This window comes from Melanotaenia boesemani, chromosome 18, assembly GCF_017639745.1.
Source record: "Melanotaenia boesemani isolate fMelBoe1 chromosome 18, fMelBoe1.pri, whole genome shotgun sequence".
Classification (NCBI taxonomy): Eukaryota; Metazoa; Chordata; class Actinopteri; order Atheriniformes; family Melanotaeniidae; genus Melanotaenia; species Melanotaenia boesemani.
In genome coordinates this window covers 24,764,948-24,783,982 of record NC_055699.1, presented here as the reverse complement: position 1 = coordinate 24,783,982, position 19,035 = coordinate 24,764,948, and the positions used below count along the sequence as shown (strand labels likewise).

The following is a 19,035-nucleotide window of genomic DNA, read 5'->3' as shown; positions in this document are numbered from 1 at the left end:
TGTTTGTTCTTTCTTACATTATTACTCGGCCGGTGTAAAAATAAAAGTCATTTCAGAGGTTTAATTGATTCATTCACATCCTACATTGTTGTTATGGGACATACTTGTTGGCTGTCCCATTTCACCAACTGTATGCAGCTTCGGCGTGCACAGACTACGTAGGACACTCCATAGCCTACGTAGTCTGTGCACTCTGAAGTGTGTAGACCCTGAATTGGGACACAGCTAGTGATGAGGACAAAAACTGTAGGGATGGTGAGAACTTTTAAAGGAAGGGACTGCAAGTGTGTCGGACGTGTTGGGAGGTTGTAAACAACTTTATAGCGGTACATTGCTGCCACCACCCGGTGTCTGGAACTGACGACAGAACACAGGAGTGAACTCTGAACTCAGCACTGCCCACTAGTGGATGAATTGACAGAACGTATGGCAGTGTAAAGACGTATGGAAGTTTGAGGGCAGCAGGCACGGCGCCAGGATTTTTTTTCTCCTGGTGCTAATGAGGGACTTGACCAATACGTGGGGGTGCTAAGAAAATAACAGATTTCCATAACTTAGGTAACTTTATACATAGGTTATCGATTTTTTCAATAAAAGTGGCTAAGATACACAGCAATTTAACTGAATTAGCCAAAGAACATTCAGCAAAATAACCAGGCCTACAACGAGCCACAAAGCAACGGCAAAAATGTTTTCACGTGGAAAGGTGCAAGATTCAGCACCAGACAGCGACCATGTGATAAACAAGCAACACATACAGAATGCAACAAACGCATTTATTCTACATGCATAATTAATGAAATCAACTATGCATTGCTTTTATTGCCTCGGATCACAACATAACTTAAGAAATTAAACTGATTGCGAGATAAATTTAACATACTACACAGTGCAGGCGCAACGAGAAGTGCAAACAATTTGTATCTAATGATTCGGACCACAACATGGTAAAAAATGGAGATAATGCAAACATGCAAGCGGAGAATCTCCGCAAACTGTTTTTAAACTAATACATTCCTTTATTATAATATTATATATAAATTCATAATTATATTTTTTATAATCTAATTTCTTGGGGGGGCTTAATGGGGCTACACAGATTTATCACGGGGCTGTAGCACCCCCTAGCCCCGGTGTGGCGCCGTGGATGGAGGGCAGCGACATATGACAGTGTTTGAATTGCACATGCCTGTTTATGTATGTAAGGTAGCATAAACGGGCCTTAAAATGTTGTCAAACATCACTGCCCACATACTCCCCATCCACTAGAGGGCAGTGCAGAGTCCTGAGTTTACTTCTGAGTTCTAACATCAGTTTCAATAGCAAACATGGTGATAATAGAGGCGATCGTGATAATGTACATTTTCAGAATGAGGCAGAAGACTTAAAAAGAGGCAGCGTAGTAGACATTAGTGGTCTTTGCAGCCATCTACATCATAATTTCTTTTTCTTCTCTGTTGCTTCCGTTGGTCCCACATAAGCTATGCAAACTCCTTTATATCTCTTCACCAAGAAATGAATCTAAACTGACTTGAGTACCCAGGGTGCACCTTCTAATAACGCCATGCCCTTGATGAAATCATATTTGTTGCCTTGTCAGCAGGAAAGACACTATTACAGTCTAGAGTGCCAACAACCTGGCAGTACTCAATATGAAATATTATACAACAGCAGCACTATGAGACTCATTGCCAGGATCAAATATTTTGGAGATGGTTTAAAAGCCAATCACACTATGATAGTTAAAATGCAGAGCCAACAGGCCTGTTTTCCTCTTTTAAAAACAGATAACAGAAATGTATTCAGCTACAAACTGATTAACATTTATTATACTTCTTTGCATCTGTTTAGCTGTGATAGTCCCATAGAGATGGAAAAAATCAGTAATATGAGTCCTGTCCCTGAGGGCAGCATCACTACCCCTGGTACCTGGACGCTAGGATCCCTACTAGGTGATTAACAGGATCTAAGACCATGAAATGCCGCTCTCTTTGTGTGTCTGGTTCTCTAATACGATTATCTCTTTCATTTAAAACCTTAAACCTGTTAGCTTTGGAGGATTGACTCTTGGTGCTTACCCAGTTAATACTGAGTAGCTGAGTTTAACTCATTTCCTCACGAAGAGGCTGGTTCTGACTTTGCAAGGAGCTTCTTGTCAGTGCAAAACAAATATGGTTGTGGTTTGCCTAATTTGTTTCCAGTCAAGCATCTATACAATAGAGACAGACTGTAATACACTCTTGCGTTGGACAACTAGCCAATAATTATGTTTAACAAGTCAATTCATGTTGTAGTGATTCTGTAAACGCCAGCAAAATATCATCTAAAATGGTAATATTAGTGCCTATTTATGATCATGGATTATTCACGCAATCTCACTCATAAAACATGAAAAGCTTTATCTTTTGAACTTTAAATGAAGAACCACTGGCAGGCCTGCCTGCAGCCTGCGAGAACATATCGTCCTTTAAGATCATAATCACACTGATGCAGATGCAGCCTACGCCTCTAACTAGGCTTAATTAAGTCTTAGGTCAATGTTAATATGTTAACACATAATAATATTTACATTTTAATGTGCCTTGACATCCATATGCTTTTTAATCTTCCTAAATCATTAATCTGAGGTATTTAGCCTCGTTTTCATCACTTATAATTAAGGACTACCTTCATCGTCACTAAAAAAAAAAGAGGATTTCCTTCCTTAAAGTGAATTGCTCTCATTCAACCTCCTCCCAACCCCTCCATCCACCCCCACTCCTTCCTTCCCACGACAAGCTCTGTTGAAATTCTGCTAATGCTGTTATGCAATGTAATTATCCATTTTATATCACATAAAAACTCAGATTCAAGCAACAGTCTGCAACAATGGTCAGCTTGATCCCCTACAACACAACAGCATTGTGTTTCACAACAATGCCGTCTTGTGTGGAAAGACACTACAGGCTTTCAGTATCTGGGAAAAAGAAAAGGCACTTCTACAGTATTTGTAATGACATGGCAAACTCAAAAAGAAAAAATAACAACATGGCTTATGGATAAAAAATGCTACTGAATAAACTAAGAATGCAACCCTGGTTCCAATAAGGTTGAGAGAATGTTTATAACAGAAGCAGAATAAAATAAGCTTATAAACAGCTATTTTACATAAAAAAAATATATAAAATGCTAAAAGCAAGACATGTTTTTCATGAAAAGTATTGGATTATCTGGAATTTATTGGCAGTAGCAGATATCAAATTGGGAACTGGCTTACTGGCTTACTGGCTTTAGGTCAGTAACATGACTGGGTAGGATTGGGAGTCTGTTACAGAGGTGAACCACTGTAGGCCCTGAGCTGGACCCTTAAACCTGTGCATGCTCAGGATAAGGGACTGAATTAAATATCTGGGAGTACTCAGATAATTGTAATAACTGGGTATGACGCGTCTACATGCACTCCTTAAATATGATGCTCCAAAAAAAAACTTCTATTCCAGTCTATTATCCGGTTCGGAGTTTGGAGTACGTACGTGCGTAGTGACGTAACTTGTTACTGGTTATTTTCAAAAACACCTGCGCTTTGTTGACATGGTGGCGCCTGCGGTTTTAGCATTAGCTGCTAAAGTGGAAGCTAATAAACTGCTAAATAGACTAAATGTGAATGTTGGATCCCTATTTACAAGCCAACTTCCCACTATTTCACACCACTGTGTGTTTCTTTTGCTTCTTCTGTTCATGTTGTCTATCACTTCCGTCTTTTTAACAGAAGACGTTAAAAAGATGGAAGAAACACAGTTTTTGCACTTGCACAGATTTAAAAACACAAAATCAGATTTATGAGTGTACAAGCACAAACACATTGGAATATTGGGGAGTAATCTAATCTAATCTAATCTAATCTAATCTAACCTAATCTAATCTAATCTAATCTAATCTAATTTTTCATAATCAGATAACTAGTGTTATCTGATAAAGGATATCAGATTTTGCTGTCTACATAATTGATTGAATTATCTGGTAACTCCTGAAACCACGTAACGATCACATGATAAACAACTTGACTCAGATAAAGTCTGAGCTGCAAGGTGTGAAAACGGAGCTAAGTGCTAGCATTAAATCAGAGGTGGATGTACTAAGGGGGACTGTCAATGATATGGAGAACTCGCTGTTGACATACACTGATGATGTGGTTCCACTCAAAAGCATAGTGGACAAACTTTCGACCCAACTTGTCACTCTTGACAATAAATGGGAGGATTTGGAGGCAAGGTCTCGCTGCAATAACATCAGGATAATAGGGCTACCCAAGGAGCACGGCCCAGTTAATGCGGCTACAGTTTCCACCCTGCTTAAAGACGCTTTGGTTTAGAAAACAAACCAGTTCTCTCTAGATACTACGAACATGGCCACAAGTCTGGGAGGTTACTAGCTCATCAGTTGCATTGCCAAGCAGCTTCCCGTTTCATTCCTCACATTAAGCATGGATCTGAAGTGTTGCAGGATGACCCAGATATTATAAATTTTGTTTTTTTCATCTTATTATGAGTCCCTGTATAAGTCTGAACTACCATCAGATCTATCAGACATGCACACGTTTTTGGAGAAACTTCAGTTTCCCTCCACAAGTCCAGAATTGATAAATCAATTAAACTCTGCACTGACTATTTCAAAACTAAATTCGGCCTTAGGAAATATGCAAAATGATAAAGCCTTGGAGAATTAAAGGGGTTTCAGGTCAAATGTTTTAAGGAATTTCACTCCAAACTTGTCCCATTACTTTATTCTGTTTAAACCAAATCTCTATCACTTGGCTCCCTTCCTCCTTCACTGAGACAAGCCTCTATAAATGTTCTTCTAAAGAAGGACAAAGATCTTGATCTTTGTACCACCTATAGACCATTCTCTTTAATGAACATAGATACAAAGATTCTTGCAAAGGCCTTAGCCCACCAGCTTGAAAAAGTTCTTCCTACAATCATTTCCAAGGAACAGACTAGCTTTATCAAGGAGCGTTAGCTCTTTTATAATGTTTGTCTTTTGCCTAGTGTAATCTACTCAAAAGAAACGTCAGTTATGCTCGAAGTTTTGATATTAATTCACAGCAAAAAGGCATTTGATCGGGTTGAATGGACTTATTTATTTGCAGTCTTAGCCAAATTTGGTTTGGGTAAAAATTTTATGAAAACGCCTTCTTTATACATTCCCGTGTGCCAATATTACCACTAACAGTAGTTGATCCGATTATTTTTCCCGAAACAAAGGATGTAGACAGGGCTGCCCCCTCTCTCCCCAACAGAGTCCCTGTCAATTTATTTAAGATCCTTTCTCAGTTTTAATGGCATTATTAGGACTCATATAGAGTTCAAATTATCGTTATATGCCGATGATTTGTTGTTATATGTTTCAAATCCAGCAAGAGCATGTCCTGCCATTGTTTCATTCTTTCCTAGACTCAGTCTATTTTCAGGATATAAAGTTAATGAGGCCAAGAGTGAATGGTACACCATCAATAAATTAGCAACGCAGCTCTAAACTTTCAAAAATGGAGTTCTCTCCCTCTCTCTTTGATTGGGAGAATTAATACAGTCAAGACAAACATCTTGCCAAAATTTTTGTTTTTGTTTCAGTGCTTGCATATATTTTTACCAAAGAATTTTTTTTAAAAACAGTAGACTCAATCATTTGTGTTTTTTGTGGGATGGCAAAACTCCCAGAGTCAGACAAAAAACACTTCAGAAATGTAAGTTCTTTGGTAGCCTTTCTCTGCCACATTTTCAATTTTACTACTGAGCCACAAATATAACTAGAATTGCGCTCTGGTTCAAGTCAATTGATATACCTTGGTGTCAACTGGAGGCACAGTCGTGCCCCCCAGTATCTCTTTCTTCCTTATTAACTGGTCCATTCATCACAAACCCCTCTGGCCTTGCTTGCAACCCCTTGGTAATAGCTACTCTTCAGATGTGGTTTAAGTTTAGGAAACAGTTTAAATTTAATGCTCCCATGGCCTTAACCCCATTATTAAAAAAACCCTCTGTTTGAACCAACATTTGCTGACCCCACTTTCTCCTCATGGCAGGACAGAGGACTGAAATGTTTTAATTTCTACAGGGATGGGTTTTTTGCTCTTTCACTGATTTGGCTAATGAATTCAATCTTCCACTCTCCCATGTCTTTAGATACTTCCAGGTGAGGAATTGTGCAAAATTCCTATTTTCCAACTTCCCTCACCTCCCACCCGAGCAGCCATGGACTGAACTTTTGCAACTCGATCTTTTACGAAAGTCTTTATTTTCAAAAGTTTATGGATCAATCCAGTCATATGATGGCTATTTAACCACTAATATAAAAGAAACCTGGGAGCGGGAACTAAGATTTTTTTTATGAGCACTGGTGGGAATCTGTGCTGCAGACCATTCACAAAACCTCTATTTGTGCCCATTTGACCTTGATAAAGTTTAAAGTTGTGTTTAGATGTCATTATGCAAAGACAAGGCTGGCAAAGACCTTCCCAAATACAATGTTTGTGACAGGTATGGAGGCTCACCCTGCAATCTTACACACGTTTTTCTCTTGTCCAGCCCTCACAAATGTTTGGCAGACGTACTTCAACATTATGTCCAAAGTACTTTCAAAAAGCATTGACATCTCACCACACATTAGTAATTTTGGTCTTCTGCGAGAATATACCCGATACTCTATCAAAGAGCTGGAAGTAATAGCTTTTACCTCTATAATTGCAAAACGTCGCCTCCTTCTTAACTGGAAATTTGTAGCAGCTCCCTCCAGCACACAATGGATTAATAAGGTTATGTCCGTCTTAAAAGTAGATTTAAGTAGATCTTAAATTTAGGTATTCAAAAACGGAAATGTGAACAAATTCTTTGGTTGGTGGCAGCCTTTTATGGATTGTTTTAAAATAATCTAACTCCCTCCTCCCCTTTTTCTTTTTTTTTTTTTTGTTTCTGTTTGTTCGTTTCTGTTCATTTTTGTTATTGGTTCTTAAATATGCAAATCCAATTTACCGGTGTATACAATCATGTTTGAAGCTGACATTAATGTCTCCTGACATATGTAAGCACTTGTTTCTCTTTATTTTGTATACACATTAATAAAAACATTAAACAGAAGAATCTATATTTATTGTTGTGCTTGTGGGACATGGCCAGAGATCAGTATAGGATGCCCATGATCCTTGGGCCCTTAGGTGACACTGCAATAAAAACATGCATGATTCTGTCATGGAAGTCACTGTGGGGGCTCAGGGATGCTTCCACAAAACACCGTGTCTGAAGACAGTTTACTGTGGTTTCCACAAACACTGGCTAAAGCTTTTTCATGCAAGGAAAAAGCCATGTTTCATCATATCCGCAGAACCATCTTCTCTGGGCGAAAGCTCATAGAAAATGGACTGATGCAAAGTGGAAAACTTTTCTGTGGTTAAAAAACGTTTTATTTCTTCTGCACTAAAGAGGAGAGGGACCATTCAGCTTGTTATGTATCTCTGATGGTATGGGGATACTTAAGTCCCAGTAAAACTGCTAACTTTCACTTCTAGAAAAACACCAACCCTGCAAGGTATTTAAAGGCTTTAAAGTAATGTGTGCTCCAATCCAGACAGCTTGCATATTTAAGGAAGAGAACTCTGAACAGCGTACCGAATCACCATCAAGAGCCCAGGTGTTTGGCCTGCCTGCAGTCCACACCTTTCAACAACTAAAAACATCATGAAACATCTTCTGGCATCATCCTCCAAGCTGATTACAGACTCATGCAGTAATTATTTTAAAATGACTCCCAACAATTTTTTTTCACATGCATTATTTTACTTCAAATGAGAATATTTATATTTTATATTGGTCAGTGTGTGGAAGCGTAAGGGACGACTCACTGATATCCACTTAAGCAGCTAATGTGCAATTATAGCCTCCCTACCAATCTTTGAATAAGCATACACTGTAATTCTCACCATGTATCAAAGAGTTAAACAGAACAGAAGGTGCTGCAAAGTGGTAAAAATTAAAGGTAAAGTTTGCCATATTTGATATGTTTTCTATGTTCTATGGTAAATAAAATATTGGTTCATGAAATCTGCAAATCACTGCACCCTGAAGACAGGTTTCCTGAATAGTTAGATGCAGCACTAAACACCAACAATTATATAGCATCCTGACTTATTCAGGAATTGTGGTGGTAGGCACAGACCATGTTTTCGCCAGTCAACCACTGTAAAGGCTGTGTGATATAAGAGTGGTTTCTTTTTTTTCTCTCCGCAGAACAGAAAATGGATAATGGGGCAGAAAGGTGGTAACGCCAGCAACATGCTGTGGGGGTATGAAAGCTTTCAGGTTGACAGTTTGGTGTCAGCTCTTTATTCATGACCAGGTTGAGATGAGACAGAAAAAAGGGAGGCCGAGGGTCAGCTTGGATGCAGACACTGCAAGATGAAGGCCTAAATTTGGCCTCTGGATGACAGATCTGCATCATTTTGCCTTTTTTTTCATCAAGAGTAGCATATTTGTTTGTTTAAAAAAATTTTACCATTCTAATATAATTCCACTTCCCAAAAGGCCTTTCCTCTGGTAGGTAGAAATAAAATTTATTTCTCCTTTATTAAAATTAAGAGGAAAAATGTTCAATCTTGTCTCTTTTTGCCTGGAAGTTTGCCTTGTTGCTTACAGAACCTCTGTGGGAAATAGATGGGAAGCATGTGAGGAGAAAGAGCTGTGTCCATTTCTGTTCCCCTGAATGCAACATTGTTCATAAACGTTAGCATGTATACCCAGGTGGAGTGTTCCCTTTAAGCTGAGCATCTGCTGCACAGTCATTTGATAAAAGAGTCAATACCAAGCAGAGGTCTTCCTGTTAGACTCAAGAGCCTAATGCATTAGTTTGTTTCTTTATCAGTGTTAAAAGGGCTTTAGAACATATAAACAGCCAAGTAAAAAGACCTAACAGTAAATTAAAGGTACACCCCAAAAAACATTTTCATCCATCTGACCACAGAGCAGATTTTCACTTTGCCTCCAAACATTTTAAATGATCTTTGGTCCAGAGAAGACGGCGCTGTTTCTGGATCCTGTTCACATCCGGCTTCTTCGTTGCATGATGGAGCTTTAACCTGCATTTGTGGATTTCAGTGGTTACTGGAAGTTTTCCTGAGTCCATGCAGTGGTTTCCAGTAGAGAATCATCTCTGCTTTTAATGCAGAAGATCACCAGCATCCAGTTTCACCTTCAGCCTTGTTCTATGCACACAGAGGTTCCTCCTGATTCTCTGAATCTTCTGATGATATTATACACTGTTGATGGTGGGTTCTTCAAAGTCTTTCAAATTTTCCTTTGAGGAACATTTTTCTGAAATCGCTCCACAATATTTAGACCCATCTTTCCATTTGAGAGACTCTGCTTCTCTGAAATGCTCCTTTTATACCCAGTCATGTTACTGACCTGTTTCCAATTAACCAGGTTAGTTGCCAAATGCCCCTCCAGTTGTTTTTGATGTGTCAATCACTTTTCCAGCCTTTTGTTGCTTCTGTTCCAATGTTTTCCAGATGTGTTGCTGCCATCAGATTAACTATCAGCTCATATTTTCCATCAGATGGTAAAATGTCTTAGTTTTATCATCTGTTTATGTTCTATTGTGAAAAAAGTGGTTGATAAGATTTGCACTTTATTTCTTTTTGTTTTTATTTACATTTTACACACTGTCCAAACTGTTTAGGAATTTTTTGTAAAATACACATATAGATTGACTTAAATGGACATTGTGTTTGAATTACTTCCATCTAACTTTGGAATCGTTGCATTCTAACCTTTAGTGCATTTTAACTCCTCACTTTCTCAGACACATATTGCAACTACGGTAGCAACCGTGATTCAAAAAGCCTCGACAACACATGTGATCCAATAGTTAGTGGAGTGTTCACTCAGGTGAAGAGGTTTGGGATTTCATAAATATTGCAAACTGCATCCCATCAAACTGTCAGATATGGTTCCTTCGTGTTTAGAAGGAAGAACGGTTCTCACAGAGGGAACAGATATCAACAGGGAAACTGGCCTTAACACAACACCAGCTTTTTGTACCAGTAAAACCAGCTTATAAACACTTCCCAATGGTTTTTAGTCCAGTTTTACCAAGACTGAAAGCCGAAGTTTACCGTGACTATGAAAGCGACTGAATATACACTGCTGTACCTAAGAGGCGGATATATTTTAGCAGAAACTACTTTTATGCTGCCCATGGTAACCATGGTAACAAGCAACACTGTGTAACAAAACTGAATGAAAAAAGTTAGCTTTAGGCTAACTGAGGCAGCACCATTGATTTACTCGTCTGGTCACGTTGCCGTTTTCTGAATAACAATTTAACAGATTTTCCAACTTGCTGGAATAGTATGCCGCTCTCGTTTATCTTCTCCTCCCGTATCTCAATCACTGTGCGCTGACGCAGGGATTTCACACTGGTGCTATTTGTCCCTTCCCGGCGGCTGTAGTTTTAAGATGGCAGACCGTCACGGCGCTGCTCTGCCTGATTACTCGTCATAAGTATGAACAAATCTAAAAGTCTTTGCTTACAAGAATGTGTCAGATCATTAGTGGAGGTCATAATACACCAATGATAACACATTTATACCTGCAGACACTGATTTTGACCAATAAACAACAGAAAATGTTACACAATGTCCCTTTAAACAGTACATCTTTATACTTTATACAAAAACAGATCTGGATTTAACAGGTTCCTGCACAATGGACCCATAACAAAGGAATTCTTGAACACCAGAGCTTGGAACCAAAAACGCTACAAGCCCTTTTCCAAAAATAATCCACACATGTAAAATCCACATGTGCATCTTTCCAGCACATTGCTCCCAGTCTCCTTGGTTCTATAACTGACCAAAGTGCGTACACACTTGGCAAGTTTCCGAGCTGCATCAGTGAGAACTGTGCACATAAAGGAGTTTCTGAGGGATGACACGCCATCACATTCAGCAAACAGCGATGCTCTGCAGATTGTTTATCTATGTGACATCACAGTGTCCAACGAAGGGGCTGTCTCTCTTCCTGAGGAAGTATGTCATTGTGTGGAAAGAGGAGAGCTGACGGTGTCGCAAATGTTTCCAATGAGGCTCTTCTCTGGGATCCTGTGTGTCCCTGGGAAAGAAGCGAGAGGTATGTTCTTTGGCAAAGAAATAAATAGCCCGAACCATCAAAAGCCGTATTTTACCAACAAAGACCCTGTATGTTTTTTCCACTTCTGGTAAGATTGTAACTCAGCAACAATAAACGTGGGTATTTTATTTGAGGAGTTATGTGTCCTCTGGAAACTTGCCATCCATCAGGAAAATCCCACTGATCTAAGCAGACACTGGAGGTTACTGCAATTACAGTATGAGCTACCGAAGCAATGAAAAATGAATGCATTACACCTTTGATCACCTTTGCAACCCTGCAGATGCTTCTATCATGCATACCCCCACAGACTTTGCAGCAACAGGCAACAGTAAATGAGCTTGCAGGTTTTATCCAAAAATAATAAATAAAAAATATATTCCATGACAACAGTTGATTTGCATTTGTAAATGGCAGCTCAAACAATACTCCCTCTGCATTGCTCCTCGATTACAATCAGATCCTGCTGACACTGAAATCAAAGGTAGGATGAGATGAAGCAAAGGGTGGGAGGTTGGTTGTCTCTGTGGGGTTATGAGGGGGCTGGTGTGATTCTGTCTTATTCCAACAAATCACAGTATACTAGATTATAATGAGGCTCTGGTTCATTTCAATTGCAGTATTAAACACCACGATAAATTAATTGTAAAGATCCCTCAATATCAGTTTCCAGAAAAGATTGTTCCTGAGCCATATCAGTGCAACTCATGCACGGAAGGAAAACAAAGTTCCATGTGTTGCTTTGTTTTCGTTCCATTCAAGCTGCAGAAAAGGCGGGTCGAGTGGGAAAGTACTGCAGAGGAAGAGTTATTCCCTCCAAACAAAGGAATAAGTCATCGTGGAGAACGGCTCACCAGCCTGTAGAGCATGACATAAAAAAGTTGCAATTAACCCTTCCATGCATGAATTATTTTTTAAAAAGTGTTGCACGTTTTTTACATATAATATTGTACAATACAGTGATGCAATTTTTTATTTCCTAATTATATTTTATTTTTGGTTTATTTCTTTTATTTAGATATACTTAAAAAGTATTTATAACATAGTATGTTTTCATACTATGTTATAAATATTCTATAAAAGTGTAGCTGTATCATTTTTCTTTCCTGTTTATCACTGAGGCATTAATTCCAATGTATGTATATATGTTTATTTATTCTACAGTGAGTTGCAGTGTATTGGATGACTCACCGAGGTCCACTAAAGCAGCAAATTTCCAAATATCCCATCCCTACCCAGAGTAATGACAGGAGGGGCGCAGCAAGGCTAAATAAAACTTATAGTTTTTGTACTGCAAGCAAAACATGGACAAATGATGCAAACGATGATTTCAACTACCAAAAACAAGACAACATTAACTTTAGAAATAAACTACACAACTGTTGTGTATTGCTGAGTGGTTTAACTAAAGCAGCATCCATCTCCTCGAAAGCTCAATTCACCTGAAGTAGAATGCAGTTTCCTGGTGTAAAACTTACACTATAGTAGAGGAATTGATGATTCTGACATGGTTTTAACAAAGCAGCAGCCAATAAACTAAAGATTATTTTCATGGCACATTTCTTCATACGTTTCTTTGTAAGCATCGGGGTGCATGTGGTAGTGGGATCGGGGGGAACTTATTGTTGTCGATGAAAAGGAGAAAGGTCATTGTGTAATTTGCATTTTTAGAATTGCAGGATTTAGGTTGGGCATACGGCAACATGACGAGTTCACTTTAAGTTACTTTATGCTGATGCAAAGAAACGGGAAAGTCTCCAACTTTTGATGGAAAGTTCCGCTGAAAACATGAACGTCTCGGCAGCCTTTTCTTCATCAGCGTTTGATGGTCTGTAGAAGAAAGCGCATTTAATTTCTGATATGTGGTCTTGTTTTTTTAGCAGAATAGATACTGTTTGACACATACAGTGAAGTTGAGACCCACAATCAAATCATGATTCACCAACATGTACATCTATTAAGTTAAATGTGTCAGTGACAGTTTGCTTTCTGGCTGCTTTTTTTTTTTTATTGTCTCCAAACCACTCGCCTCATCTGCACCTCCTCCTGACTCTCCTGCTTCCTCTGCCTCACCTGTGTCACGCTGTTCTGCACCTCACCACTTGAGCTACTGCTGCCTGTCAAACATTCAGTCCATCGATAGTAAGTTTACTGCGTCCTTTCAGGTTTTAATTCATTTTCAGGGAAGCAGGACGCTTAGAAACAGGGTTCTAAGCAGAACCTCTAACCCTAAGCCAAACCCATAAATAATACTTAAACAGTGGGAATAAAGGACAGCTGGGAGTCAAAGCTAGCTAGATATGTTTTCTGGGTTTCTAAAGAATTTTTTAAAACCATTTTTATAATGTAGTTTCCAGAAAGAAGCCTCCCCAGTCCAGATAGATATCCTGTAGTCTTTTCAACCGTTTTCTCTGGGAGAAATCCAGAGTTAATAAGCAGGATTTATTTATTCTTTACACAGTAGAGGAGGTTTATTTGGAATGAGATGCTTTAGCTACTTTATTTATGTTTTCATATTATTATGTTATGTTGGCATCAAGAGATAAAATAAATAAAACTGAAAGACCAATAAGATTAATTTGATTTTAGAAAATTATAGTGTTGGGAAATTAATTATTGAAGAATAATTGTAATATTTGTCATATCATGATTATTTCTCTGAATAATCATACTAAGAAAATCTATCTCTAAAAGTGGCAGCAGCAGTTACGTTTACACAGACACATATCCAATCTGATCAGGTTCCAGCTGACATGTTTGCTGGATAAAATTATCCCATCAGTTGTGTGTTTACATGATGGAAAGTTTTAATGTGATTGTTATGCTTTTGACATGCCTAATTTGTAGTAATAATTAAGAAGATTTTATCAAATAATCGCATGAAAACTGGTTTTGAGCCTTTTGCTATTGAGAGCCTCAAAAGTCCTTAAACTTTTACATACTCCACGAGAAGCGAGAACTTTGTTCTTGATCTCGAGGCGGAGAGAACAAGAACAAAGTATATTTTGGTCCGGTTGATTCATATTCCACGAAAAGCGTTGTCTGCAACGGGGCAGGGATTAATGCAGGGGGTGTCTGTGTTTATACGTCCAATGAACAATTGACCCGGTTATTTCAGTCTGAAAGACAAACTTCGTCCGTGGCAGGTTGTGCACGCAGCTGTGTACGTGTCTTTAAATGCCACATGTTGCATACATTTTCATTCTTTTTCACCAGCTAGATCAGCTGTTCATTAAAACTATCTGTTCAACCTCACATTAGTGATGGGTGGCTTGACCCAAATATTGATAATATCGATACCAATGTTGGTATCGAGCTTATCAATAGTAGTGTGATAACACAGATACTTTGATATAAGGCTTGAAAACTGTCAGAATCTCCAAAAATAAGGAGGATAAAGTGATTTTTAGTGGATTCGATTCACTACTGTGACAAGGCACCTACATGCCCAAAATCAGCTCCTTTCATTGATATAATGCCAAATTCAGATTATCATTGTATGAGTATTAACTTTGTTGCTCATGCATTAAGATGAGAGGTATTCCACAGATTAATTAACGTGTACATTTTGACGGCCCTATTAAAAGTATCAGTATCAACTATCTTTATTTACTTGGTATCGGATCAATACCAAATCGTGCAGTATCGCACACCCCTACCACACATCAGCTGAAATGCAGAAGTTACAACTTTCAGCTTCACACTTTTCCGCATTAACCACGCCCACCTCAAATGTCCGACCAATCACACAATGCTTCCCATGACAAGCCCATGTCAAGAAAGTTCTGCTCGGCTGATGTGTTGGGAACAAACAGCAAGAACTCCCAAACCAAGGCTGGTGCAGTGCATCTCAACTCAGTCTGGTCTGCGTTTGATGCTTTACTTTGATTCCTGAGAAATAGGTAAAGTGTTTACATGACGCATTTTTATTCTGACTGGAAGTTCGATCAGATCAAAAGTGGTCCATGCAAACACCGGTAGTATTTCTCACACCAACCCCTCCCTCATCTTGCTAACAAGAGCTTTTTATACACAACTCAAAAAGAAAGATCCTGATGTTGTAATTATGCTACTGGACTTTATTTCCATTCTGTAAAAAAAAAAAAAGGTTTGGCTTAGTTCAGCTCCTTTTGTTGGTCTGAGAACATTTAACAGTGGTATGTGGGAGGATAATCAACATTTCACATGAGACTGATAAAAATATAGATTTTAATGAGCATGCTAATCTGCAGGGCTACATGCTATGGTAGACTTCACCTGCACTGAAATGCTCCAAGCCCGTGTTGTTTTTCAGCCTGCCGAGCTGGCTTCATAATAATTAGTGTCTGTCAAGGTCTGGGGCTTGCTAGAGATGGCAGTGGCATGGTTTATCAGCCAGAAACACAATGATCAAAGGGTTAGCATGCTTTGGCTTTCTGCTAATCAGCTGTGGACTCTGCATGCCTCCTGCTCAGCACTACAGAGGGGAAGGTAGTAACAATCCAGCATAAACATGTCCTACAAACAGATTCCAGCACATGCCTCATCAAAGTAACTTTAACAAATCAAGAGTGTTGGAGCTGATGGAGTTTTGTTGACACGTGTCTGTGCAGCCTGTTAAGGCTGGGTAAAATAAAAAAATGTCATAACTGTCATGACAGATATCCTGATGAATGTGGCAAACTGCTCCACAAAAACATGAAAATAAAAACTCAGGATTCCATCACGGCATTAGCATAACACAGACACACAGAAATCATAATGCAGGCAGCTTAAACCCTCTGCAAAACATATGGAGATCCAGGATTTAACAATATATAGACACAAAGCTTTCATCTCTCAGTAGCTTTTCCACCAGCATCCTTCCTCCTGCCTGCGTCACCTCTGCTCTGACATCACACAGGACGTCAAATGACTTTCAAAGGCTTTACCTACAGCTGCCGAATGACACACAAACTCACTTTCTTGGTGTGCTGCTAAGCTGAGAAATGATGTTCCAGTCAGATAATAAACCAATCAGTAAATATAAAGTTATGTGGCTGTTTGAAGCACTCCTGAGAGCTGATCCAACATGACTCCAGTTCTGCTGACCAACCCTTTCTTCTTGCTGCTGGAAGGAATTAATGAGCTGCTTCCCTTCTTAATATGCTCCCCAGCCCACCAGGTTCCACACCCTCCTTCCTCGGGGCATCTACCACAACCTCGGGTTCCCACATCATCCTGGTCTCAGACACATGCATTGTCTCACACAGACTTTTCTTATCCATTTATGTAAAAAAAAGTCCTGATATATAGAACGGCTTTAGGCTTAATCTGCTTTTTAAGCAGGTTAGAGCCCGTTGTCTGCAAATCTTTCTCTGAAAATCTTAAAATATCTCTTTGTTGACATTTACTAACAGCTTTTGATGTAAGCTTCCTGAGCTACGAAGGGTCTTAGTGAGAGGAAAAAGGTCACTCTTTGCATGTTTGCATGGGGCTCTTTCATAAACTCTAAAATTTATATAAGTACAATCTTGGGGCAGATCCTAACTTTTAAGAGCAGCACTGTAATACTAATAACATCAAAATTGAGCTGAACTGCACAGGAAAATATTGCTTATCCACCTCTAGAGGTCCCTAAGTGACAGTGACAATTTAGGTGGGAAACGGATCTGAAATCAAAGCCACAGAGACATGTAAACACTGACATAATCTAGGTTATGAGTGAAGAGCAGTACAGGATGCTTTCTCCCATCCAGTCAGCTTTATTCCTAAAAGGCAGCCTGCAGAAGGCTGGGGGGAAGGAGAGGTCAAGCAACAGTCACCGTCATGCAAACATGCTGCAGGTGTGACAAAGTGACAACATGCAAACATCAAAGCAGCCTAAACTTGGCACACCATTTGCTGAGGGCTGTTTGTAGCTCATTTCCATCGCCATTTGGCGCTCCATTGCATCCGAGCAGAACCGAGAGCTGCACGTAGACGAACCGGAGTGTTGTCATCATGTCGGTGTGAAATGATTGACGGGCTCGGCGTGATGCAAACCCGGCTGGGTTCCCTGGTATGTTGCTGCCGTAGCGTAGAAGATGCCCCCCACCCGAACTGCGCAGTTCACAGATGTGGGAGGAAATCATGAAATTCCATCACAAGGTCTTTATGTTTTGTAAAGAAAGGCAGGGCATCTGTTAAAAAAGGTCATTTACTGAGGGTGAATTAGTTCGAGATATATATATATATATATATATATATATATATATATATATATATATATATGTATAGTCGCTGCCCCATCATGGAACAGTGTGGTTGAACCACATGAGGATAAAGCTTATGGCAGGGCGACCCTACAAGTTAAGAAAAGCTAGATATTAATAACTGTTGTTTGTTTGTTTGTTTTAAGTAACACGACATGACTCCCGAATCCAAGCCCTGGCCGCGGTGCTTCATCTCTGCCTTTAATTATCCCGCCTCTTGTAATAAATCCCTGTCTGTGAGTGAATACATTTTAAAACTGCGTAATTTTTGAAGGAGTTTGGCCTCTTTTGCCCAGCAGAACCTGGAAGGCTAGCGCTAGCCCGGCTAGCTCCATCAGCAATCTTTAACCTTCAGTTGATGGAAGCGCGTCAGCAAATAGTGGCAGCAGCCGCCGCTTCGCGTCAAACAAATAAATTAATTAACTAAACATTGAGACCGCTACCGTCCCTGCATCGCCTAATGCTGTCTCCGGAAAGTGTCACGGTATTTGGAAGCTCTCATTCAGGGACAGCCGGGGCACGCGAGCGCCGACGCAGCTGGCTCGGCTCGGCTCGGCTGCAAGTTAAGGAACCGCTGGAATTGTTGAGGGCAGAACAGATGCGACTCTCTCTCCCCCAGCAGCAGCTTTCCCTCCTGCTCCACTTCATGTGTCGTGACAGAGAAAAACACGCGCACGCACACAAGCTCAACTCATCCCCTGAATGTGAAGCGTTGCTCGACCTAGAGCCACTTTTTCTCTTTTACCTGTGAAACGAGAGGTTGCGTTGCAGCCTGGTCCCCAGCGCTCATCCCGGCGGTTGCTCCGGACGGACTGAGCTGGGATCTGCGAGGAAACAGCCCCTCCTTTTACATCACAGCTCCGTGGTAACATCCCCTTTCTGTACCCGAGAGGCAGCTGGATTCTGCTCAGCAATAAGGTCACTTCACTCCTCATCTTATTTATACTTCCATCTGTAAAAAGCCCTGCACGTTTTGCATTCATTGATCACAGTTGATTATTTAAAATGATCAGAAGGACAAATAAGCAAAAATGAGATTCATTGTTATCACTTGCTGTGATTTATAACATGTGTAGCAGGCAATGCCTAAGTTTCACTAGTAAGAATTTAAACTTAGCACAAAAAGTAAATAAATGATTGTTTACTGGATTATATATTCAAGGGTTATTTCGTTCTGTTTTTTATTATAGTTATTTGTGCGCAATATCATTTTATTGAGCGAATAGAAAATCTGAACAATCAGTTTATAATGCAAAATATTCTATTCAGAGACAAGAATTCCACAAATTAAATTAACCAGCTTAATGAAACCTTAAAAAGAAAATGTTCGAGTTAAAAGATATAACTGCAAACACAGTGATGAACCATTACTACACTCTTCATCATCCTTATAGTTGTGTTCATTTTAAAAAAGAAAATCTAAAAATGAGAGGGAATGTTATATTAGGGCTGTCAAAAATAATGCGTTAATGGCATTAATTAATTTAAAAACATTAACATTTTTAATGAAATTAAGGCATGCGTGGATCCGTATCAGCATGGATATGTTGTTTATTGACAAGCCCCATACATCCATCATTTCTCTGTTATGACGGCGGGACGTGGAAAAGAACGATGGTAAAGATCAGCTGGCTGGCTCTATGGATGGACTTGAGAATAAACACAGC

The 19,035-nt window shown here is 39.5% G+C and overlaps 1 protein-coding gene across 1 annotated transcript in view; it reads right to left on the bottom strand.

The window, feature by feature from the left end:
- The window catches only part of jcada (junctional cadherin 5 associated a), a 38,634-nt gene extending 20,005 nt beyond the window's left edge, over window positions 1–18,629 (bottom strand). Inside the window, exon 1 of the mRNA XM_041968895.1 lies at window positions 18,114–18,629. The gene's annotated coding sequence lies outside the window, so the exon portion shown is untranslated. The remainder of the gene's footprint in view (window positions 1–18,113) is intronic.
- Between the last annotated feature and the right edge of the window lie 406 nt (window positions 18,630–19,035).